Source organism: Melospiza georgiana, chromosome 6 (assembly GCF_028018845.1).
Source record: "Melospiza georgiana isolate bMelGeo1 chromosome 6, bMelGeo1.pri, whole genome shotgun sequence".
Taxonomy (NCBI): domain Eukaryota; kingdom Metazoa; phylum Chordata; class Aves; order Passeriformes; family Passerellidae; genus Melospiza; species Melospiza georgiana.
The window spans coordinates 35,427,308-35,453,263 of NC_080435.1; positions in this window are offsets into that span (position 1 = coordinate 35,427,308).

A 25,956-nucleotide genomic window follows, 5' to 3' on the forward strand; every position below is an offset into this window, starting at 1 on the left:
ACACACACACACACACGCACACATTTTAATACTAATTATGTCTCAGTAACACAGGTTTGCATATACAAAAAACACAAAATCTCTGACATGCCCAGTTTAGGGTACATATGCATAATTTTTTTACTAAGTGAATTGTTCACAATTTTTGCTTTTATTTCACAAATGTTTTTAACAGAGGTTTTTGGGTTTTTTCTATTACAGAAAATAGTGTATTTTTTTGCTTTTATGACTAACTTTCTACAGCTTTTATGATGCCCCCCTGGCCAGAAGAACACGCAGCTGATAGCAGCAATCAGTGCACCAACAAATAACCATGATTCACAGCATCTTTCATGTTAGGGCTCACAGATAAATCCCCAGCACTTAGTAGAAAATGCTTGTAAAAGGCAACTTCATCATTTCAGAACCAGGTATATTTGTATCTGCAGAGAAAACAGGGCACAAGATGAGTAACTGCTCATCTTTCTCTGATGCCTCTCAAGGTATGAACACAAGTGAAATTGGTTTTTTGTTTGCAGAAGGTTTTTGCAAACTCTCTGATTTGTGAGCAGAGTATACAGGGTAGCAAGGACAGAGCAATGGAAGAAAATGGAATAAAGAAATATTCCTTTCAGATTTGCTGAATCATAGCTGAGGATAATGCAGTGATAGCACCAAAAAAGTATTCAGCGTTAAAATGGCGTCACTGTGAATGCTCGTTTCCTATCCAAAATAGCTGCATTTAGCGGCCAAACCACTTCTACAGAGGTAAAATTAAGGAGAGAATTACCAAAATTAACAGAATGTCACAATGCTAGAGTAAGAATGGTTACAAAATATCATTATTTTTTATTATAAGCTTCCAGCATTGAAAAAAATTAGTAGTTTGAAATGTGATGCATACTATCCATCTTATCTTGAAGAAACATCCTTCTAACCTTGGTACGTGGTGCATCAGTGTGAAAACAGGAGCTATCCAAGAAGAGGGACATCTCTACTCTGTATGTATGCCTTTTTTGTTTTACTGATGATTTTATAGAAATTATTATGGGGCAATTCTCTGGTAATTTCTATAATTACATAGGTTAAATCTAACTTTTCAGATAGCCACCCATTCTGCTGACCATCTTGTTGTCTTTTGTTGGCTTTATTGCTGAACTCAAAGGGCACTGGGGTATGGAGAGACCTTGCTGATAGACAAAAATTGAAAGAAGCGGAGGATCTGTCATCTACCAATTTATTGGATTGAAATGGGCTTAGATTGGCCACCAAGGATATTTTGATAGAATGTAAAGTGTTTGTGAGCCTTGTGATGATACAGAGACACAAATGGTGTAGGTACAATTTGATACCTAGGTAAGGTACACCCAAATGTACTATGGGCTACAATTGGATCTTCAAAACATGTGATTTGGCGTAAAAAATGTTTTTCACAAATTTTATCTCAATTTAGTATTATAAATATAGTATTATACATTATTATATCCATTGGGGATAACCTTTTCTTTTGTAAGCCAGGAAAATTGTGACTGTGAATGCCATGAGAAGTACTTAGGAGTTTGGGATTCCTTTAATTTTAGTAACTTTTTTCAATAACTCTTGAATTCAGCTGAAAGAAATTTATATCTATTTTATATAACTATCATAGGACTGCCCAAACTGGAGCCTGCTGAAACCAGAAGGATCAATGGGGTTTATATAATTTTCATTTTGTCTAATATTTGACAGTGATTTAATTCTATTTTTCTTTTCAACATCATTATAATAGAGTGAAGTTTATGCTCTCAACTGTGTGTGTGCGTGCACATTCATTTTATAAACATTTCACAAATATTTTTCTATTGCCTATGTCATTGAAGAAACAATGGAAAATGCCAAATATTTTGTCTTATTTTTGGAGTCTCTAGTAATTTGCTTCCTCCACAAAACCTAATCTTCCTTGTGATTGCTCTCCCAGTCATCACAGCTTTTGTTTGCTTTTGTTTTTACATTTAAGCTGCTATAATTTGTGATACTTAGTGTTCTGAAGCTGAGAAAATTCCTTCCTCAGTGATGGTCAATGCTTCACAGAAAAGTTAACTTGTCAGGATTCCACACATGGAAAGAAGTGAGATCTGAACAACAATAATTGCCAGAGTTTTGTCTATTAAAGTACTTGAACAAAAAAATTCTCTTTTTTCCTTTGTTTATTACACATCACAGACTGTCTTTACAGAGGGTAGTGGTTTACCATATTGAACCTTCCTGTTGTTCATGCCTGAAAGCAACTATTCAGATAATTTTGTATGTATTCCAAGAAAATGGGTAGTTATTCCTAATACCACATTTATTCTAATTACATATTTGGCAATCACCGCTGAGAAGGAAGGCTGTGTCATGCTTCTCATTGCAGAGACATATATCAAAGCTACCTTTGTACCAGATCTACTGAAAATGTGTTTTTACTCGCTTTCCCAAAATGTTCCCCTATTTTGATGCTAATTAAAAATGCTGCTGTTTTCCTTAACAAATTTCTTGTCAAGAATTCAGTCCATTTTTTCCTTAAAGCTCAAGGACTGTTTGGCAATTAGTTCTCAAGAATACCTTCACCATCTCTTTCCCAGATGGGTCCCATGTAAATAATTCCCTTTGTTGTTTTGCTATTAGTAAAACACGAATCACTTGTTTTACTGAGATGCAGAAATATAGTAACACAGCCCTGAGATCTTAAACATGTGTGGGTGGCTGAAACAGAATTTTGAACTCCTGTGGATGGCACCAAAAGCACATGTGTTGAAAAGGGGCTATTAAGACTGCAAACAAGTTATATAATGCACACTTTAGAGATTTTGTGACAGTAATGTGAATAAAAGCCATTTTTAGAAAAAAAAATGTCAGTCTATCTAGTAAGCAGAAACTTGGTTGTCTTGCTGATGACTTGAAATTTGAAATTTGTTTTCTGGTTTCTGTTAATTTGTTCTTAAGTAATAGAAAATCTAGATGTGTCTAAAGTCTAAAATACAGTTCTTTGGTTCTTATTTCTTCAGGATAAAAATCAGGCTGTTTACTAGGCTTGGAAGTAGCTTCCCAGGGAGCTTATACTTGTTTTATTTCTCAGTCTTCTTTCTGTCTTGGGTTCATTTTCTATCTAAATGTAACTTCCATATTTTATGTACATTTTGAATATGTTTTATTCCAGTTGTTATCCCTAATCTGGCTAACATTTTCCCCACTTCCTTAACAGAAGCAAATGAAAATATTCAAAGAAAATAGTCAGTGATTCATTGTTGCTTCAAAAGTCCACAAAAATTTTTCTTTTTGTCTATTTAACCTCCAGTAATAAGTGAACTTCCATTCAGCCACTGATCTGCGCATAAGCCTGACAAGGAATGTAGGAAATTCTAGAAACGGGCAAAAAGAAATGATACACTTCCTTTTTAGGTGAAAAAACTTTCGTAGTATTCAATCTAAACCTTCCCTGGCACTATTTGAGACCACTTTCCATTCTGCCACTTGTTATGTGGGAGAAGAGGCTGACACCCACCTCCTAACATCCCCTTTCAGGGACTTGCAGAGAGTGATAAGGTCCCCTCTGAGCATCCTTTCCTCCAGCGTGAACACCCTCAGCTGCTCCTTATGTAACTTGTGCTCCAGACCCTTCCCCAGCTCTGTGTCCTTTTCTGGACACTCTGCAGCACCTCAATGTCCCTGTTGTAATGAAGGGCCAAGAACTGGATGCAGGATTCAAGGTGTGGCCTCACCAGGGCTGAGTGCAGGGGGCAGTGACTGCCCTGCCCTGACCCACACCAGCCAGGATGTCCCTGACTGCCTTGGCTACCTGGGCACACCTTGGGTTGTGGTCAGCCAGGGGTCAACCAACAACCCTAGGTCCTTTTCTGCCAGGCAGCACTCCAGACACTCTTCCCCAAGACTGTAGTGTTTCAGTGTTTCATGGGGTTTTTGTGACCAAAAATGCAGGACCCTCACTTTTCCTTTTTTTTTATTTTATTTTTTTTTTTTAATTCAAAATTCCTGTTGGAGCAATCCACCTACACAGCCTGATTTCACTCAGGGGTCAGAGAGGCCAGCCGATGTGTATCTCTCTCTCTGTTTTGCCAGGTAGGTTCTGTTGAAGTATTTCTATTCTTTTGGGACCGGGAAATCTTTGATGTGATGGAAGGAGTATTTGGATTCATGTCATCCAGGTATGCTCAGAATGCCGTATGGCAAGGCATGAGCTGCAATGCATGTTAATTTCAAAAGCACTGTTCAGTCTTGGGAGGAATTTCCAGACTTGTGGTACAGGTCATAAGAGTTTTCCTCATTGTTTCATTTCCAAATATTCTAGACTTCAGAAGAAAGTTGTCATTTCGGAACATCAGCCCCAAAACCATGAAGGACAAAAGAAGTGCAGTAGCTATTCAATAATAATGAAAGAATATAAGTAGTTTCCAACACCACTACATTAATAAAAAGGAAGGAAAAAAAGAAAGATTGGAACAGGTTTTGAGAGAATTTCTGAGAGAGCAATAAGGAAACCAGAGGAAAATTAGACTGCAAGTTCAAAAGGCTGTAATGCCACCTGCATGGATATTTCTTACTGAGGAACCAAAATTAATCTGAACTCTGAACCTTTTGAAGTTCTCTCATCACTCATGCAAATACATCTCTATTATAGGTGGATAGCAGTTTGGTTTCAGCTAATATATTCAAAAGTGTTCAACAAGACTGAGACATATTCAAGTATTCCATGTATCTGTAATGGCTTGAACTGAATTCAAATGCCTTGGGGGCCCCCCTGTGTATGGTGCAGCTCATAGAATTCTATATCAAATAACCTCTTTTCTTTCTTTGAAGTGTCATAATTTATTGGCAAAGTTTTATCTCTTTCCTATTGTGCAGGTCATACTGTAATTAAACCAAGCACCTAAAGGTAGGAAACAGACACATTTCAGAAACCTTATTTAGTAGTTTTTCTGGGGAAAAGAATATTATTTTCATTAATAAGAAAAGCAAATTAATTATAAGGATGGTGCTGCTGCCTTAAATGCCTTTCTTCTTTCATTCAAAACAGAATTTTATTCATAAAAAGAATAAGTATGCTCCTTGCTTTGATTTTTGAACTGCAATAAAATGTGTCATCTGGGTTTTTATTTACTTATTTTTATTTTAAAATCTGACCTCTCTTCATTATGTCTTTATGAAACTGTAGAAGGAAGGTTTAAAAAAGACTGAAATTTTCCACATCTTTCACATCACACCATTTGATTCAGTGGATTGAGGCACATAAAGTCCCAAAATCTCAAGTGATATGCAGACAGTGTTTCACTCATGTTGCTAGCAAAAGAGCTTTCATTTTGCTTATTCAGACTTCATTCTTCCTTGAAGTAAGATCTGCATCCTTTCTAAATGAGCTAAAACAGGAAAGGAATCTAGGAAGGGCTTTTGTTTAAGAAGCAACTGTTAGATGCTATATTTGAAGATCTTTCTATATTTACCAAACAGATTTCAAAGAGATTTAATGTGATGTTCAAGTGTATTTACGTGTCTAGATCATTTCACATCACTTAAAATTCCTGCCTTAATGTTTATCTTAATTAATAACTGAAAAGAGTAGGAAGAATACTGTTTCTGCTCACAGAAATCAGGAAAATTTGATCACTGCAGAGGAAAAGAAATGTGCTTCTCAAATAAATACATAGATAATAATATCCATTATGATTCTTATGTTCCTGCAGAGATGTACTGCAAGTAGATATCCGTCTACTTAGCATTCAAAATTTTGATTTGTTACTCCTCCTCTGTAAGGATTATTTTGTCATCCTCTTCTTTCTGTGGGCAGGATGAAGTATTGCTATTTGAGGTGAGGACCAACAGAAGATGCTGTGGAAGAGTGGACCAGTGGGAATAAGCCGTATTCCTTATACATCTGGAATGGCAGGTGTGCTCTTAAATAAATTTCCAGCGGCTGGAATTCCCTCAGACCTTATAACTGGCACATGCTGCAATGTTTCTTGAAGTGTCTAGGCCAGAACTATTTAAATGAGAAAAATCTTTGATAGGTGTTTTATGTATAGAGCAAATGACTGACAAGTCAGTAAAGGATACAGTATTTATACTTGTCTGTAATGTAATTTTCTTCTAATGTTTTCAGATTTCCTTACTATATTCCTTAGGTGAACATGCAATCGCTAGTTATAGAATGTCTCTAGTTAAAGAATATCTTTTAGAATAACAAAATTAGATATAATGATTTAATATTACTACTTGTGTAAGAAGGATTAATAGTACTCCTTCTAAATATGACTTTCTCTATAATTTGATTCTGCCACTGCACAGGACTCTGTTGAAATACTGCTAAATTAATGTAATTTAAATTAAGAAAGCAACACAAAGACTTGGAATTAAGTTCAGAGTGTAACTAAAGTAATTTGAGAAAAGTAATGTGAACCATATTTGGATGTATCTTGAATCTTATTCACGGGCTGTCCACACATGTTTGCCACCAGACATTAGTGTACGTGGTCTTCAGGCATTATACAGTGCATTTTTTCCTACTTGCTAGCATATAATATGATTAATTGCCTCTATACATTATCACTTATTTAAGGTGTAACACTAATTTTTTTTCATATTATTAAAAAAATAAAAATGAATGTGTAAAGTATAGGAATCTAGATTTATACAATTCCATTAATTGGTAATTGGGTGACATAAAGTTACCATATAAATTTAAATTCTAGTAAATAATTTTTACTTAGGAAAAAAGAATTTGTTAATTGACTACCATATATGTCACTTATTCACTGTTTAATTCATATAGGCACCAAATAAAAAAAATTACTCATTCTTTCCTCCATCTTTTTAGCTGATAGTAGAATTGTTGCACTGTATAAAACACCAAGACTTGCACTCTTTATCTACCTATCTGTTTGGTACTGCAGGAAAGAATACAGTATTATTAATAAAATATCACTAAATAAATCATTAGTATATAATATAGTTACATATTTCTTTATATGATTAGTAGTCTTAATTCTGTTTCTGACCAGAAATTGTGCAGCTGATTAGGTCCTGATTCTCATAGGCTCTTACTCTGGGAGTAAGATTTTTGATATTTTGGATGTCTACCTATTGGTGTGCCATTCTACACTGTTAAAGGCAAAGATGAGGAAATGCCAGTTTCCCACTGAACTCTGCTTGGGTATTTTTAATGTAAATATTACATCAGTTCCTAATTTCACTCCTTTATAACTATTTAACTTTCACAATAAGGATAGTGGGGTCACAGAATCATAGAATGATTTGGGTTTGAAGGGATGTTAAGGATCATCTAGTTTCAACTCCCTCCCCTATGGGCAGAGAGACTTTCCACAACTTCCCCGGGTAACCTGTTCCAGTGCCTTACCACCATCACAGGAAATAATTTCTTCCTAATATTGAATCTAAACCTACTCTTTTGCAGTTTAAAGCTATTCCCCCATTTAGTCCTATCACTAAATGCCCTTGTAAAAACTCCCCCTTCAGCTTTCTTTTAGCCCTCTGTAGGTAATGAAAGCCTGCAGTAAGGTCTTTCTGGTGCCTCCTCTTCTCCTGGCTGAAACCCAAACCTAATTCAGATGTAGGTTTTGATTTGCATATATGTCATTCCAAAAGATGATGAAAAACCCCCCAAAAATGTCTATATCCAAGTATGGCCATGTCTGTCTTGCTTTATTGTTTCTTGAAAGTCTGTAAACAGAGTTGATCTAGCAGAGAGTATCCACACGCACACCATAATGCACTGTTTTATCCCAGTTTTACTGGCATCCCTCATGCCTACTTTATCTTTTCCAAATACAGTGTCGTGGTTTATGTAAGACCAACGTAAGAAACTTTGACTGAAACTTTGACCAACATAAGAAACTTGGATTTCTGCTATTTGTTTCAGTATATCTATCTTTCAATATTCAATATAATTTAGGCAGAAACTAAGTAGGAAATGGAGTATTCAATGGTGTTTAATTAGGAAGAGAAAAATGAATGACTTCTCATCAATAAATCAGAAAAGCGACGCCAAAAATCAAAATAAAATCCCAAATCTCAAACAAGCATATTCTGGAAGAATTGCCAAGATACTGAAACACCTGTAATGAAGTTCACATCTGTCACCCCCACACAGTTTTGGGTGTACATGGCTAGCGGCCACACAAAGCTTGATCCCTTCCAGAATGGGAAAAAATTCTTCAACATCCTTTGTTGTTGTTCAAGAGTAGGGAACCACTCTTTTCTGATGGGATTACTTCTGATATAGATGAAAAAGTCAGGAATTGTAGTAAGGAGAGCAAGGGCTTGCTTGTTCAGAGGTCTTAAGATGGATGTCAGGGAATTTTGATCAGGGTGCTAAGGTTTCTGCCTGTTGCTATGACAACACAAAAAGAATCTAACTGATCAGGATTGTGAGAGAGAAAGTAAGAGTCTACAGGCCATAGTTTCCACTGAAAAACATGTTAATCATATTTCAACACAGCTCTCTTCATAAAATTGTGGGAACTTGTAACTTCAGCAATACAGCCCAATGTATGTAGGGAAATCAGGTCAATGGGACACTGTGTGATTGCTTTGGAAAGTAAAAAGTGCAGAGAAGTTTAACTATTACTGTTTGTATTTAAGGGTAGCAGTAGGTAGCACCATGCAGTTGTTTGAGTTAGCATTTTTGCTCAGTTTATTGTGTTCACATCGTGACTTTTCAATACCAAGAAGAAAGCATTTTAGCCAAAGGCAGAAGCATTTGTGACCTGTGACTATAGGCAGATTGTAGAGCACGTGGGCCTATTTCTGTGGTGATAAATACACTGGGTAATTAAATGACAAGGACATGTTTTTAGACTTCCATTTTTAAACTCAAAGCACAGTAACATTGTTCTTCTGCATAACTACAAGAAATAAAAAGTGGCTAACAATCTTTGATGTGATTGACCAGAGACAACCCAAAACTTAGTATTTAACTCTTACTAACTTGAAAAAAATGACAAAGAATTTCATAGTGAAAACTATTTAATTTCTCTGTACATTCTTCAGTGCCATTGGGAGTAGAAAGGAAGAGTGCTAAAATTAACCCTTCCCTTTCCAGTAGTCTATCAGTCTTTATGGGTCTCCTTCATTACTAATTTGTATAACAAAAATGATGTTTGATTTTGCTTCTACATGAGTGAGTATTGATTTAATTATGTATGGAAGAAGAAATACTTTCTCAGGCAATTTGCCTTCATATGTAAGATTAACTATATGACTTTAAAACAAAAATTAATCAAAACTCTGTTTGAGTCTTGATGTGAACTAATGAAGCGGCTCATGAGTTTCTTGCAATAAGACCTCATGGCACTTTGACATTTCTGCTGCTCTGTTGGCTTATTTCACATGTTAATTACAATAGTCAGAAACTATTTCAGAACAAACAGCAATGCACTATGCAGAATTGTTACCCTTGTCAATACTTTGTGGAAAGCTAGTTGCCAAGGCTATTCATAATCCTTGCTTATTTGGAAGGGAAGGAACACCAAAATGTGTGCAATGTCATTTCTGTGGATGCACGTTTATAGCTATCTCATGCCTTTTCTCATTACTCCCCAGATCACCTCATTTTTTTGTCTCCACTGTTCATTTTCTTTCAGTTCACACTCTTGTAGGGCTACGTGGACCAGGGACAGCTCCCTTGCTATAGTGATATTTTTTGATTTGTTGGTTTGAGTTTTTTAATATACTTCTGTAGATAATGAACCCCAAAAAGCCACATGGTGTTAAGCTCTTAGAATGAGAATTCTTTTAACATGTTAATAAGACTAAGGTCAGTACAGACTTATGCTTTTATTTAATATTAAGGTCTATATTTCATAAAAATATGAGGGGAAAAAGCCTTTAGAAAGCTGTGTATAGTTTACTTTGATAAACTGCAATCAAGTGCTTGAGGTGTAACCTGCATGGGAATGAATTTATTGTGCATAAGGTAAAAAGAGTTTTATCAAACAGAAAATACTGTAGCTGCATCTGGGAAAACCCAGGGACTGGTTCTAATTAATTATTGATAATTTTCAGGTATGTCTGGGTTCAGAGATATCATTGTAACCACAGTTACATAAAAATTTTTGCTCACCAGAGGGAATAGTATGTCTAAAAAATAAGCAAAACAAAAAGTTTTTAATAGCAGGTTGTTTATTCTGTGTAAATAAGACTAGCAAACCCAGAAAAACTAGTTAAAAACCTCTTGTTTTAGCTTTAATATAATTACCCAATTCTTTCATGACTGTTGATGAATTCTACCCTCTCTGCATTGATAGCTAAACCTTTTCATGTACTTATGCAGTCTTTCACGGATTTGTGTACTCAGAACCTGATATAGCCTCATTTCCTACTTTTCTTCATTAGTTATCTCCTCTGGACTGTTATCATCTCTGTCTTCCTTCTGCTGCTATTACTTTGCCAACAGAGTATCTGTACTGTGACTTTGTCTTTGATCCTGTCCATGTCGTGTGAATGGTATAGCTATATAATATTACATGCATCTATGCAATTTTTTTACTGTTTTTTGATATTTTTTATTAAGTCTGAACCAGTGGTAATGTTAGCAGTGACTTCAAAACCAAGATCCTTGAGTTTACTCTTTTAAACCCAACAAAACAGATAAGAAAATATGCTGCTTTCACTGTAATTTCCATAACTTATTTGGAAATACTAATAAGTAATATCCTTAAAAATAGAAAGGTCAGTGTCATTTCACAGTAAGTGAACTGATTTTTAGTCCTAGTGACTATTCTTACTGTACAGACTGGGTAAGCATTTGGAGTATTGCACTGGTTTGAGCAACCCTCTCTTCAGTTTCTCTGTACTAAGAACTAATAAATAATTTTCTTAGCCTAGTGGGAATAAAGAAATGTGTTTGCTGATGGCTGTGACTTCTCCTCAAAATTATTTTGTATGTGTGCCATATTTTCTCAGGTCTGCACTGGCTTTGCCTTACTGATGCCTCTTTGAAGTGAACTCAGGGAGTTCCTTCATTGCTCTGATGGACTGTTCCTTAGGATTGCTTCATTACTGGAGTATAAACAAGTTTATAAGTTTAAAAGTATAAACTTATAAACAATCTTTCCAATCCTCTGTTCTTAAGGTGCAACTTTGCTGTAAAATGCATTCTACCTGAAAGTTTAGGTGCATTTGGAAGGGGGATTGGAAAACAAGTTTCTCCTATAATAGACCTAGAGTGATAATAGAAATGATGAAAAGAAAAGCTGGGAGTGAATCTGTCTTCCAAGCAGTTGTAGAGACATTTTTATATGAATGACCCTGTTGAATTGCATTTCTAACATGTCATCACAGATCAAGGTTGCTAGAACCTGGATGAGGAGCTAAGCATCTATGTAAGTTATAGGAAATGTTGTTCCACTTGTCTACTCAGCAATTAGTTTCACTGCTGAGTTGAATGAAATAAAATATTTCTGGACAAACCTGGACCAACGTGGAAACATGGGAGGTGTGTGTATTAGAGTGGCCTTTTTTTTGTATGAGTAAAGGTTAAAGAGTCAATCTCCTTTTTTAATTGTTTTTACTTCTGAGCCAGGGCTGGCTCTCCTAATGATTATGAGCAGGACAGATGCTCATTCAAAAATGAATAGTTGGAATGAAGACAAGGAAGAAAAGAACAAATCATGAGTGCATTAAATTCAGTTGAGTGGGTGTCAAGTGGCAAGAGCTGTGTGCACTTTTGCTATGTTTTTATGCAGGCATGTCACGATTTACCTATTTATTGAAAGTTTTACATCTTCTGCTTGAAAGACAACTCAGCTATTGTCTCGTCTCTTGGCCAGTACTGGAGCAGGAACTCCAAGAACAGAGCCTCTGGTGAAAAATCAGACTATATTGGTTCCTGTGAACATTCTCAGCTTTGCCACTGTAGTGGTGAAACAAGAAGGAAGCAGCAAACATCTGCAGAGCTCCTCTGTGTTGAGAGTCACAGGTACACTGACTCCACAGCCCAGCTTGAGGGCATAGCGGGGTGTGTTCTTTGGAAAGTGTCATAAAGTGCATCTGGGTCTAGACTGCCTGAAACTACATCCGAGGATGTTGACTAGACTTGACATTCTCTCCAGATGAGCACTCCCACGATGTCCAATTACAGTCTCAGACTCTGAGCCAGAGGGGGTGATAAGGGAATTTGGCCTGGAGAATGCCTTTGAGGGTGAATATAAACTACCTGAGTCAACGAGTCTTAAGCATACCAATACTAAAACTGGTTTCATCCTTTTGGGTTTTTCAATTTCTATCAAGGAAAACATGATGAGTGATATTAAATATTGTAGAACACAGTTTACCTAGAAAACCTAAAATCAATCCTTCACCAGCTTGCTTTTAAAATACCTGTTTCTGCTTATTAATGAGTGAGAGATGACTTCAGTTGGATGCATTTTTAATTTTGTGTCTTTGAAAGATATTTCTGTGTGCAACTCCGAGGACTAAATGTTTATTTTGTACTCAACAGTTTTTTGTCCCTTAATTTCTCAAATTATGTTTATTTGAATGTGAGAAGTAATTTCCTTTTCCCTTTCAGTTTTCCTGTTGAACTTCCAGTCCTTTAGTACTAGTCAAAGCCATTCATTAGCTTTGAATATTATGTAGAAATAGCAGGATAAAGAAAACGGTTTTTGTTCTGCTGACCTTTTACTTCAAAACAAGTAAAATCTCATAGAACAAAACAAACCCCCAGTCACTCAGACCTTAAATATATTATTCCATTACTGCTGCCTTTATCTTGCCCCTCTTTTGCTTTTAATGACAATTCATCTTTTCAAATAGGTTAAACTGGGAATACTCTGGGAATAAAACTGGGTTAAATGTGGGAATTTTTTTGTATTATTCATGTGCTTTAAGAAATTCCATTAAGAAAAAGAAAATGAGCATTTTGTAATTTAATACCCACAGCCTTCAGTAAGACAGTTTCTGAATTAGTAAGCTTCACTTTGCATCCTTGTTGATCAGTCACGATGTATTGAAGAGAAGGCCCATATTTATGATCAATTTTCAAACATACCCTTAAAGCACTTTGGTTTAGCTTCTCAGGAGGATATATAACTTAATATCTTTATTCAGGTTTGCACATACATCAGGGGAAATTAGACAAATCTATGTGTGAGTGCTATCTATAACAAAAGCTCTTCTGTTTTAAAGAAACAAAACTGGATCGCTCACAGATTTTAAATTGCGTATTAAAATTTATTACATTTTAGAAAGTTATGACACCAAGAGGAAGTAAAGATGGTCATCAGACAGGGTTAAATTTAACCAAAAAAGTAACAAAATAGGCAGAACTCAACATTGCACAATTTAGCACAATCATACCCCAAGGTGAATTGACATGACACAACTGTATAGAGTTTCACTCCCTCAAAGACCTGAAATGTAATAAGAGGATGATGTTAAGAATAGAGTTTAAATCTGTGTTTTTCTGTTAGCGTGAACTGAGTCACTGACTCTATGAAAGATAACTAATTTGTTTGATTCCTTTAGAGAAGGGCTTTTATTTTAAATTTTTAAGTGGTGAGGTAGGATTAGAGGGAAATGTGAGCTTTCTTCTGCCTCTATACTAATCTTCTGTAGAGAAGAATGTTTCTACATTGTAAAATTTTTTAAAGTTTTAGGTAGAGAAACAAAATAGTTTTGGGTGGGGAGAGAGAAAGTCTGGAAATACGGAACACTGAATATCTTATAAAACCCAGCAAATACTTTAATTACATTGGAAGACTATAAAGGAACACTACAAAGCAGTTGAGTGCTATGAAACTAAATATAATTTGTGGAAGTATAATAAAGATATAAAGGCTACAGATGAAATTACAAACTGGAAAAAATATGTCAGACCACTCAATATTTTTACAAAATACCTATAAATACAATCTATATAAACAGATGATAAAAGACTGTAACTGAATTTTGAAAATACAGTTATTACTAGAAATCTGTGCACTAGGATTTCCATAACTGGCATTTTCTGGTGAGTGATGAATTTACATTTATGCAGCAATTACACAGTTTTTCTCAATTATTTTGATGCAATAGAGCTAAAAGCTTTTGTGTGAAAAGTAGCAAGGCCCATAATTATTCATGGAGGAAGAAAAGGCAGCATTGTATGTGTTTTTTAAAAGATTCCACACATTATGATCATTATTATTGATTCAAAAGCTTAGAACATTCCAGATTCTTGCTCTGCAAGAGTTATGGTTTCTGTTTATATATAGTCTAGTCTAAATCTAGTACAAAAACCTAGCATCACATCTAAATTAAAACTTTTATCATGATCACACTTTTTCTTAGTTATTGAGTTACTATATTATAATACAACCCTGCAACAATATACTTATAGTACTAGTCTGTTATATAAATTTGTCATGTTAGTCAACCCAACTTTTCCCTATTGTCTGAATGAACTGTGGTGTAAGCCTGGAGTTGTTTTATGTTCTTGTCCCAAGAGAAAGGTAACTGTGGGTGGTGTGTAAAGTGATACAGTGAGAACTGTTGTTTCTCTCTCAAGTATTTGCCAGGTATATTGTTGTTTTTTCACTTTGGAGAGCGTTAAAATTTCTTACAATTGCTCAGCTTTTGAAAATGCTTTGAATTCCGTCATTTTAATCACAATCCAAATGTGTGAAAATTGGTTTTTACACATATACACAAACACAAAGACATATTTCTGCCTTTACTGAAGAGGAAAATCAAGAAAATACAAAAAAATTAAATTCTTAGAAAAAAGGTTAAAAAAAATAAGAAAGAATACATATGACATGTAGTCACTTTCTCTTTTTCTCTGGCTTTTATACTAGGGAAGCGTTGCAAAGAATAAGAACCTGAATGTTAAAATACTCAGCTAAGCTCCCCAACAAGCACAAAATTGTAAATCCATGCAAAAGCTATCTTATGACAAAGATATTGAACTTTAAACGTCCAAGATCACATCCAATACCTATGAAAATTGCCCATTTACAGGAAATGCATTTAAATTGGCGTTGTCCAAGCCAAATACAGGGAAATGATAGCTGAAGGAGCATAATTATGTTAAAATGATTCAAGAAGGGTGACAGTCTGTTGTGAAGCCTAATCAGTACCTTGGCTGTATCTGCGGGCACAGAATGGTCAAGAACAATCTACTGAACTGCTAGTCCTCAATTATCATCATCTTTGACTTGTTGCCTAAGTACATGCAGTATTCCAGGGTCAGGGCTAATACAATCTGGATTTCTGTGTGACTAACCATCCTTCAGAACACTGAAATACAGTTTTTATTGTTTTTTCACCACCTCTTATGTAATTTTAGTAGTTAAGCAATACAAAATTTTTGCAGCAGGATGATCTGATCCATCCTCCTTCACTACTATTTCAGGTTGCTAGATTTTTCATTTCACACTTTTATGTCATTTATGATTTGCAGCTTTACATCAGAAGAAATGCTTAGATTTTTAGCTGTCTTGGAAGGATGTGATTATGTATTCTTGAGACAAGTGTAATTTATAAAAAAACCTTATTCTAATCAGTGTCATAAAAATACAGACCTGAATTGTATTGCTAGGCTTTGTAGATGTGTACTATACATTATACAGTATTTACTCTAATGGCTCTAATAAATCTTTTTTCACCACTTCAATAGCTTTGTCCTTCCAACATATTTTTAAAATACTTTCTTGTCCAGTTTCCCTGATAACTTGTTTTTATTTCCATAGGATTTAATTCAATATGGTCATATAATACCTTTAAAAGAAAAAATTCAATCAAACAGATATTCTCCACATGTTATCCTTTATTTTCTTCGAGTCTAATATATAGGTAAAATAATGCTGTTCCGCTACACTTTTTGTTTCTTTATTTGCTCCCAATTTACAATTAAACAATTTTTACTGCCAATTTCTCTTATTTCCACATTTTCATTCAGAGTATTTGGTTTCAAGTCCTACAGCATAAATTCTCATCTCATCAGTCAAGCTGACATTTAGGGCACAAATATTTATGACATTTCTTTTAGAAATAATAAGTCTTTTAATAACAACAGGCACAGTCAGAACCCCCTGATTACTCAATATGAGTGTTATTTCTGTTCCTAGCATCCTTCCCTCCAATTCATTGGTATGGGATTGACTTCTGTTGTAGTTTTGTTTTACCTCCCTCTACATATTAAAATTGCATAGGATTCATACCAGCCACTTTTCAGTCTTCTCCTCAGTTCTTTTTCTCTACAGTTCCTCTTATCATCAGCACCAGCCCCAAACCCCAAGGAGATACAATGCCAGCTGCTTTCAGAGAGCAGATCCATTAGTTCTGTGTCTCAACAGATATGTGTGTAATTTAAATAACACCTGCCTGGGATTTATCTGTTGATTTCATTATCTTGTTCCCTTTACTGTCTTCCCTGAAGGATCAAGTCAATGCAACTGAAAGCCATCTGAGCCATCATTTTGCTGAGGTGTTCAGTTGTGCTTCATCAGCTTCATTGGGGAATCATAAAGTGTCATTTGTTGTGGTTTGAAGAAAGATTAATGGATTTGGAGGGGTTTTTTTTCTCTCCTCAGAACCCTTTCCCCTTAATTTCTGTAGTTCATATCTTTGCCTCTGCCTTTGTCTCTGCACAGTCTTGTAGTCTCTAGATCCTCTGTAGCAACAGGTGGTTTAATTCGCCTGAGCAATGGGCACAGAGTCTCCTCTTGGTGTTGGTATGCTTCTTGAGTCATCTGTGGCTCTTCAATCTCAAAACTCTTGTCAAATCTCTAAATAAGCTAATGAGATTGTCAAGAGAAATGTTTTTCAGAAACCTAATATTATCTAATAAGTTGCAATTAACCAACTGTGAGATCTAATTAAGTGTAAAAAAGATCATGAGTACTTAATACATTCCACCAGGGAAACCATACTATGGTTTAAAACATTACAAAAAAGCAAAATATTTTTGCAGTGTAAAAAATGAAAATTTCTGGGCTGTTTTTTAGGACACTTAATAGCAAAAAAACCAAAATCATATCTCTGGAATGTTGCTTAGGTGATTGCAGCAGGACATGGTCTATCAGAATTGCAAGCCTAAATATAGAAGACCTTTATGCTTAATGACTGTATTTCTCACATTTCTAATTAGGATGCAGGTATAAAAATTATAAGGAGGAAACACTGTGGCACTGCTGGCATGGAGATTGTATGCTTATTTGAGCATTATGCTAAATCTGTCAGAGTTAAGAATCATTTAAAAAAGAACAATTTCTTCAATATTTTTTACAAAGCTACTCCAGTCATTGCTCATCCTTTGCACTCTGAAAGCAATTCATTGTGAAATACATTTCTAAGAAAATTTGCATCTGTTGATATAAAAGATAATATTTCCTGTGGAATATGTAGCTATGTATCAAAGAGAAAAATTTATCAGTGGCCAGGTCTTGTATCTCCAACAGCAGAAGATTCAGTTAACTGAAGGTTCTGTTATATGACAGACATTTAATACTGCCTTTTATTTTTTCCTTACAAGAGGTTATAGTTTGCTCTCTGTGTACAGAAATCTAGTACTTATTAATGTACAGAGTGTACCAAATCAGTGCTGACAGGGGAAGGAAAACTTTCATGTGAATTAGACCTTAGTGTGACCGTGTTGACCTATGAGCTGAAATTCTGACTCAGCATGTCTTAGGTTTCCTTTTACCCCTTTCACGGTCTAAGGCTGTAATTCTTTTGTGTTTAAGCTAGACCTTGGAAATTCCACTCTGGCTAAGCCCAGTTGTACAGTAGGACTCAAGAGCTGCTGCACACTGAGGGGTTCATTTCAATACTGCATTGAGAAACAGCATAGGATTCAGATTGATGGTTATAAATTATGTAAGCAATAGAACTTTTTTTTTTTTGTTTTAATTTTGTTCAGCTTTGCATGTTTTTCTTAAAATATGCCATGAATTAAAAATGGATTTCTTTTATTAAGAGTATAATGTAGAAAAAGAGATTTCTTCCACGTAATGCAAAATTCATTCAGTGTTAGGGAATCCAAAATGCTTTATCTGAAAATTCAGAAAGAACTCTAATAAGTCCTCTGGACAACAGGGAAGGCAGACTGTGGGAGAGGTATAACAGCCTCTGTTACTCTGTGTCCACAGAAGAGTCACTGAAAAACTTTTATGTACAACACCCACACAGTGCCTGTGAATGTGAGGATTTGGCCAACAGAGGAATTAAAGTCTGTTATTTCTCACAGTGATGTGTGGGATGTCTAGAAAAAATGAACTCCAGTAAACTGAAATAACAATTTAATGGAATTCTCCATCTCTTTCCTTTATTTCTTCTCAATGTAATAATAATTAGTTACGGTAAGGAAAATACAAAAAAAAAAAAGATTTTGTTTTTCAATTTGTTTTTATGGATGAGTTTACAAATATAATTAATGCACAGAAAATATTTTTAGGAAGTATACATTCCTGTAGCTCACCACTGCATTTTAGCAATAAAGTTTTATATTACATATACATTTTTCATTGGTAGTGTAGCAGCCTTTAAAATTAGTATATTAAATATATAAAGGGAACACAATTTTTTTAATTTATTGAGAACACAATAGTTCAAATAATATTTAAGGTAATAAATTATTTAACAAAACCAAACCTGTAGTTAAAAAACACAGATACATTTTCTTGGATTTAAGTGATTTGTATGTATAAAACTACTTCTCTTTCACATACTGCAGCTTGATGGTCTATCTTTGCACCAAAGTGGGATATGAAGCCAATAGAGAGAGAAATAGATGATTAAAAAAGTCTGTGCAATACAGTTATTAGACGGCTGAGAGTTTCCAAGATTTGGGGCCACAGGAGATAAAATAAACCAGGTAAAAGACATATGGTAAAGGTCCTTTTCTGACGTCGTTTTGGTTGTTGTGCTTTATTGATTTTTTTTGATCTCAAAACTTTCAGAATGTGATGGTTTCGAGATATTGAATGCACTAGAGACAGGACAATAAGGGCCTGGCTTGAAACTATTCATCATTCTGATTTTTATTGTGGTACTGTCGCTTCTGTACTCAAAACCTGAGTGTACAAAGTGGGATAGAAATACTAAGACATGGGAAAATTAATAGGCTGTTCAAATCCATCAGGTTTCACAGGCCTTATGTAGCAGATGAAAGAAGAGAAATATGGATAGTACTTTGTTCTACTCTTGCAAGGAACATGGAGAATCTATCTTTAGGCTGACAGCAAACATCATTGCATAACAGGCCAGAGAAAAAGAATTATTTTTAACAGTGTTTACCTTTTTATTTTCACAAATAAGAAACAAAACCGGTAAATGTATTTTTTAATTTTCCCCACAGACATATATTAATAAAAGTAGAATATTTGTTTTATCATGATGAAGGAGTTGTTTTTTCACACAAGAGATCATACTGTGTTATTTATAGAGTATCTTGGGGATTACATTAGTTAAGATATAGTTAAGTTTTAGAAATTGGTATTAAATCAGTTGCTGATGGACTGTAGTGTCTTTACATTACCTGCTATAGGACCTCTGCTCTTACCTTTTAGTGTATCTTTACACCAAAAGGCACTTTTGTTGTAATGAGAAATGGCTGAAAAATCTTATCAATGTGTTGAAAATTTTATTGCATCTCCCATAATCTATACTGGACAATAATCCCCTTGCAAGATAACTCTATAACAGGACAATACTACTAGGAAATCGTACATGTGTATAAAATATTTTCTTTTTTAAATCAAAATGTCACTAATTTTACTACCGGTACAGGGATTTACTGTGATCTATGTCTGACCTTGTTATTATAAATGATGTATTAATCATCCTAAAATATACATCTTCCTCAAGTAATGCACATATGAAAAGTTATGCCAAGTAACTCCTAGTGGCTATTGAATTGTCAGACTTTATCCAACCTAACGTAGGTTCAAGGAAATTGGATGGAGGTAGTATTTGTAAGCACTTCAGTATATTACTTAGAGCAGTACCTTTACCGTAAAACATTATAGCTTTGAAATATCTGAAGAGATCATGAGATTGTCAAGATTAGGGTGTTTCATCTAATTTTTTGTCCTGCTGAAAATTTAATGTCTTTATTAGAGGTTTTTATGGCATGTGATGAGATGCATCATCCCAGAGTTCCAAGCAAATTGGCTTGATGTAGTGGGAAAGAAACTCCATGCATGAGAGGCAGGAGAAAATGATTACTGTCTCAAAACAACAAAAGGGTGTGTGTGTGTTGGAGGAGTGGGGTGGTGCGGGGGTAGGTGGCAGAGCATGTTCTGTGAAAAGTGGGATGTGCACTGCTCCACACCCTGCCTGCCCTGGAAACCTCTATTCCAGCCCAGAGTGTCTGTCAGTCACTGGCACAGCGAAGTGACACCTGGGTTTCACCTGGGTGAGAGGACCCAGGAGCTGGGATCATGCTGGAAATCAAGCAGTGTTCTTTAAGATTTGCTGTTTAACTTCCTGAGAACATCATGTTTCTTCTGTGAGCCTGCCTTAGAGTGTAAAAAACCTAAGCCCCTTTAGGAAGCTCATCAAGTGAGTCTGGGGCTTTACATCATGGCATCTTGAAGAATCATGGCAATAAGTGAAGTTCCAGGTGACAGGAAAAAGTTAAAAGTTTGTCCAATTGTTAAAAAGTTTAGAAAGGAGGACTCTTGGAACTACCGGCCTTCTAAGAAATAGGGGGACAGATATATTAGTAAGGTCTGTAGTGATAGGATAAGAGGTAATGGTTTTAAACTGCAATTCAGACTAGATATAAGGAAGATTTAACAATGAGGGTGGTGAAATACTGGAAAAAGCTTCCCAGAGGAGTGGGAGATGTCCCATCCTTGGAAACATTCCAAGGCTGGGTTGGACACGACGCTGAGCAACCTGGTCTAGTGGAAGCTGACCCTGCTCATTACAGAGGAGTTGCATGAGAGTCAAATTATTTTATGAGTTTTTAATGTTATGATTCTATTATTTTCACACCAAGACATGTACCCCAGTTTTGGATTACAATTAGATCAAAGACTTACAGGCTCTGTGAATATCTTTGTCATGGCATGTTGTAGACGTATTTTGATGTAGCAACCAACTTTCGGCCAGACCTTATCTTCATCACTTTTGAATTTCTTTTATTCTGTTGTTCAAGTTATTATGAATTTAATACGATTATTAGCAAAATTAATGACTTTGTGCAGTTTTTATATCATAAAAATGAGGCAGCTGCTAGGGCAAAGCAAATAGTTTTTTATGTCTCTGGATCACACCATCAGTTATTATTATAGGCTGAAGACATAAGTACAGACTTCCTCCTTCTGACAGAGTTTATTAGGATCAGTTTTATGACAACTTCACCCAAAGGGTCAATTTGGTTACAGAGTACTGTTATAGACTTTTTAATTTAAAAAAAGGTTAATTTCTCTTTTAAACTAGATGTATTATAGTAAAAAGAACAATCCCACTTTTCAGATAAAGATAATGCACTACAGAAATATAAATTCTCTTGTCTTAAGAAAAAGCAATTAATCAGAATCACAGAATCAAACACAATGGAGGCTGGAAAAGACCTCTTCAAATCATCTAATTCTGCCCACTGCTCAGGCAGAGACAGCTAGAACAGGTTGTCCAGAGTCACACACAGGGAGATTTTTAATATCTTCAGAGATGTAAATTATGTGACCTCTCTGGGCAACCTACTCCTGTGTTTGATGACACTCAAATAGAATAATAACACTGAGATAACTGCATTTAGGTAGGGAGTTGGAAGGACCTTAATGATTGTCTGGTTCCAACTCCCTTGCTATGGCCAGTGTTTCTGAAAGAAAATCATCCCAACATTAAAATCAAGCCAGTTGATTCAAAAATTCAAATGTTTTGGTTTAGATAAGATACTAAGTGAATAACATTCTTAATATCACAGTGCAAAAATAGTAATAAAGCATTTTATATTTGCAAAATATAGAGGAGAAAAAGCAAGCCTCTATATAGCACACATTTTTCATCATTTAGAGGATTTATTGAGTATGAACTTTGTATCAACTTAGGAAGAAATGAGATATTGTACTAAATAAATTTAACTTAGTGCTGGATATACACTTATATATCATGTTTCTCGCTAAGTAGTCGAAGATATAAGCTCAAAGATAAATGTTTAATGAGCCCATTCAATTTCAGACTGTATGAATTTGTAGTCCTGGACTTGTTTTTTCCTAGCATAAATAGTTGTGCCTTACCCTCTAAAATTCTGATGTAGAGAATAAACTCACACATGGTAAAAAAAAAAAAAAAAAAAAAAAGTGATTTTTTTTTTTGCATGAGAAATAGGAGATAAAAGCAGTGTCTTTAATGAATTAGCATCTTGATTTTTACAAAATGAAATATCTTAATAACCAACAATGGGAGACATCAGTGGTTAATACAGATCAATGTCTGTGTTCAGATTTGCAGAGTTAAAGACATAAGCTAATATATTTGGATAGGTCTTAATAAAAAAAAATTCAAATAAGAAGAGAAAAGTGATAGGTATCCTGAGATTTCTTAAGAACTAGTATGGACAAGACTTTTGATCATAAAACTGCTGATTAATAACATTATCGTTTGGATATTCGAGATATTGGTTTCCTGAATATGTTCTATCAAACAAACTCCTTTCTCCAATAATTTGACTTAGAACCATAGGATCATAGAAGCATTTGGGTTGGAAGGAGCCTTTAAAGCTCATCCAGTCCGCCCAACCTGCAATGAGCAGGGTCACTTTCATCTAGAGATAGGTCAGAGCCTTGTACAATCTGTTTCCAGGGATGGGGAATGTGCCACCTCTCTGTGCCACCTGTGCCAGTGCTTCAGCATCCTCGTCATAAAAAATTCCTTCCCTATATTAGTCTGTGTCAACACCCTTTTAGTTTAAAAACACTGCCCTTTTTCCTACCATTATTAAAAATTCTGTCCCCATCTTTATTATACAGCCCTCCAAGGCACTGAAGGGCTCCTATAAGATCTCCCAGAGACTTCTCCAGCCTGAACAACCCCAACTCTCTCAGGGTTTCTTCACAGGAGAGACACTTCAGCCCCCTTATCTGTTTTGTGTCCCTCCTCTGGACACACACAACGGGTCTAATTCTTCCTTTTATTGAGTTCATAAGCAATATAAAGACTTAGATTTGGAGTTTATTTGGCTCAGAATATTTTTCCAGTAAAAGTTGCTTGAAATTGTAATTCAAAGCTGAGACAAGATTGACACAGAAATCTATTGATGAGATTACAAAATTAGAGCTCTAAGTAAAGACAATTAAAGAAAATTGTATGTGGGCATTCATGGACAGGAAAAAAGCACTGAGCTTATAGCAAAGTACAGAATTTTGTAGCAGTTGAAAAGTTTCAGTATTGCTTATTAAGAAGCAAGTTTATTTAAGCAAGATGTTTTGTTCATAATTGAGATAAAGTCTTCATACTCTGATAGCTCATTAACTATTGCTATCAAATGAAGCACAACACTCAGAAAAACACTTGCTGACTAAACAGTTTGTATGACAATGCTTAGCATGTTTTTACCCAGGAAGTTTGTTCTAAAAAGATCTTCTTGTTGCCTGTTTGCACATTTCTTTCCTCTTAAAACATTTATTCAGCAATAATGAAATTTACTTCACAACTTAGCTGACTTATGATATTCTTTTTTTTGTCACTTTTTCCAAGTGACAAAAAAAATATTCTTTTCTAGTCTAGGAACTAGCTGACTGAGCTGCAGTTTTGTATCCCAGTGATTCTTAACAACACAGTTGAGAAGAGTCATAATGTTCAAGGGCTTGCATTTTTCTTCCTGACATCTTGCAGTAACACCTACTGAAAAGAATACAAAATGTAGTTCATCCTGTGAAGACAAAACATTTTATTTCATAAAAAGCACGAATACAAAAATGGTATAATAGAAAATAAAATTCATCGTGACGCTTTGTAGTCAATTGTACTAAGTTTTACCCAAGGCCTCAGTCTTTCTTTTTGGGATCTTATCACATTCTTCTTGAATATGGATTAATACAGCTGATACAGTATTCAAAATTACTGTATATTTTGGTGCTGCGTTGTTCAGAAAAAAGTAATTAATAGACTGTGGGAAAATGCATAAATAGTAACATATTAAAAGAGAGGACATTAGTTTGAAAAATACTGTGGCACATTGTCAAGTCAACTATGTATAACATTAAGCTGGTTAATTTTTTTTTTACTTTCTTGTGTGGAATCAGTTGGTGTGTTACATATGCTGAAAGACAGAAAAATGCAGCTGGAGCTAAGGAATATGGAATTTTCTTAAAGTCTTTTGGCATTTCAGACATGCTTGTAGCTTTTAACTGTAAGAGGAAGCTGGGTATATCTTGAGTACTTATAGTAGCTAATTTTATAGTAGGATTGACAAAGCTACTCCAATAACATATAACACTACAGTAGATATGAATGCTGGGTTTCAATTTACTTTGAAATACTTCAAAATATAAAAGCGTACAATAATCAAAGTTAGAAAACATAACAGGTGTATATCTAGAAGATAGTTTTATCCACTTGAAGAGATACTCTAAAAATGCTGATTGATTAAAAATATATGGAAATATTTTATTTCATATAAAGATAAATGATAATTTATTAATTAATTAATATTAAGTAGGATTAATACAATTTTGCCTGCTTATTGTTTCATTCTTAGATTTTTCCCATCACTATAGGATCCAGAAACCTGATTAGTTTCATGACATGGTTTCTTGTTTAGTTTCATTAGTTTCACGTTTCTTCAGTGATTTAGGCATCAGGGTGATCACCATGTTCATTACAGAAGTGGGCTCTTGGGATACCTGAAAAAGACACTTGGTACAACCTATAAGTTGAACATGTCCTCAGTATGTACAAATAAACTGCACATAAAATGTCAGCCTTCTTTTACTGAGCCCAGAGGCATCCCATAAGTAAAGCAAAAGTCCAAAGGCATTACAATCACCTACTTGCTACCCTCGTGTCTGATAAAATCACTCTCCCAAAAATCACGGCAGACCAAACTATAACCACCTCCTCTCTAACTCTTTATAACTCACACACTATTCATCTTCCAAAGGATAAAGAATATTTTACTGTGCCTTTTTCTGATTAAGATGGTAAGTTTTTAGCTACCTTCAGGGCTGCTATAAACTCTGCATTACAATTTAGAAGAAAATATTGGAAAAGAATAACATATACGTATTCTTTCTCCAAAGAGAAGAAATTCAACCTCCTTCCAAAAAATTTGCTTAGAAACAGCTAAGCTAAAAGAGGAAATCTGTGTTTGATACCCAAATGTTCATGTCTTAGGTGGTAGCCCAACTTTCTTGCAGTTTTCAAGTGCAGCCTACATCAATGTTAACTAACAGGTCCTACTAGCTTTCTTTTGATAATATTATGGGACTGCTTGAAGATTTTTTTAATAGCTAAATATTTGTTTCTATTTGTTTCTAAATATTTGGTTCAGTTATTTCTTTTGTGAGTTTTAAGAACTTCTTCTGTCTCAATAGACTTTCCATGTCTCTCATCAAGTACTAAAGGTAAAACAAAAAGAAAACTACAAAAGAATGGTCTCTAAGTCCCATAGTCCTGTCATCTTTTCACTATCTCCAGAATAATCACCTCCATACATGCTACTGCTTTCAAGTAGTGCTTGTTTCTTGCTGAATGGGAGATGAAATTCATCATACAAGTACAGGAATTATCAGTGATTATCTGGGAATTTTATAGGTGAAGGTTTTTCTAATGGGAAAAAGGCCTTAAGAATTTAAAATACAATATCTCGCCCAGTGATACTTTCAAAGTAAAGGTACCCTGGCAGTCTGAATGTCAGTGATATTTCTACCATTATAGTAGAAAATCAAAATGAAAAGCAACTTTTAGTAGAATCTAGATGGTTTACATTCTCACAGATAACAGAATTTAGTATGAATACATGGTTGTGCCTTTTGAAAAAAAACCAAACAAACTCTA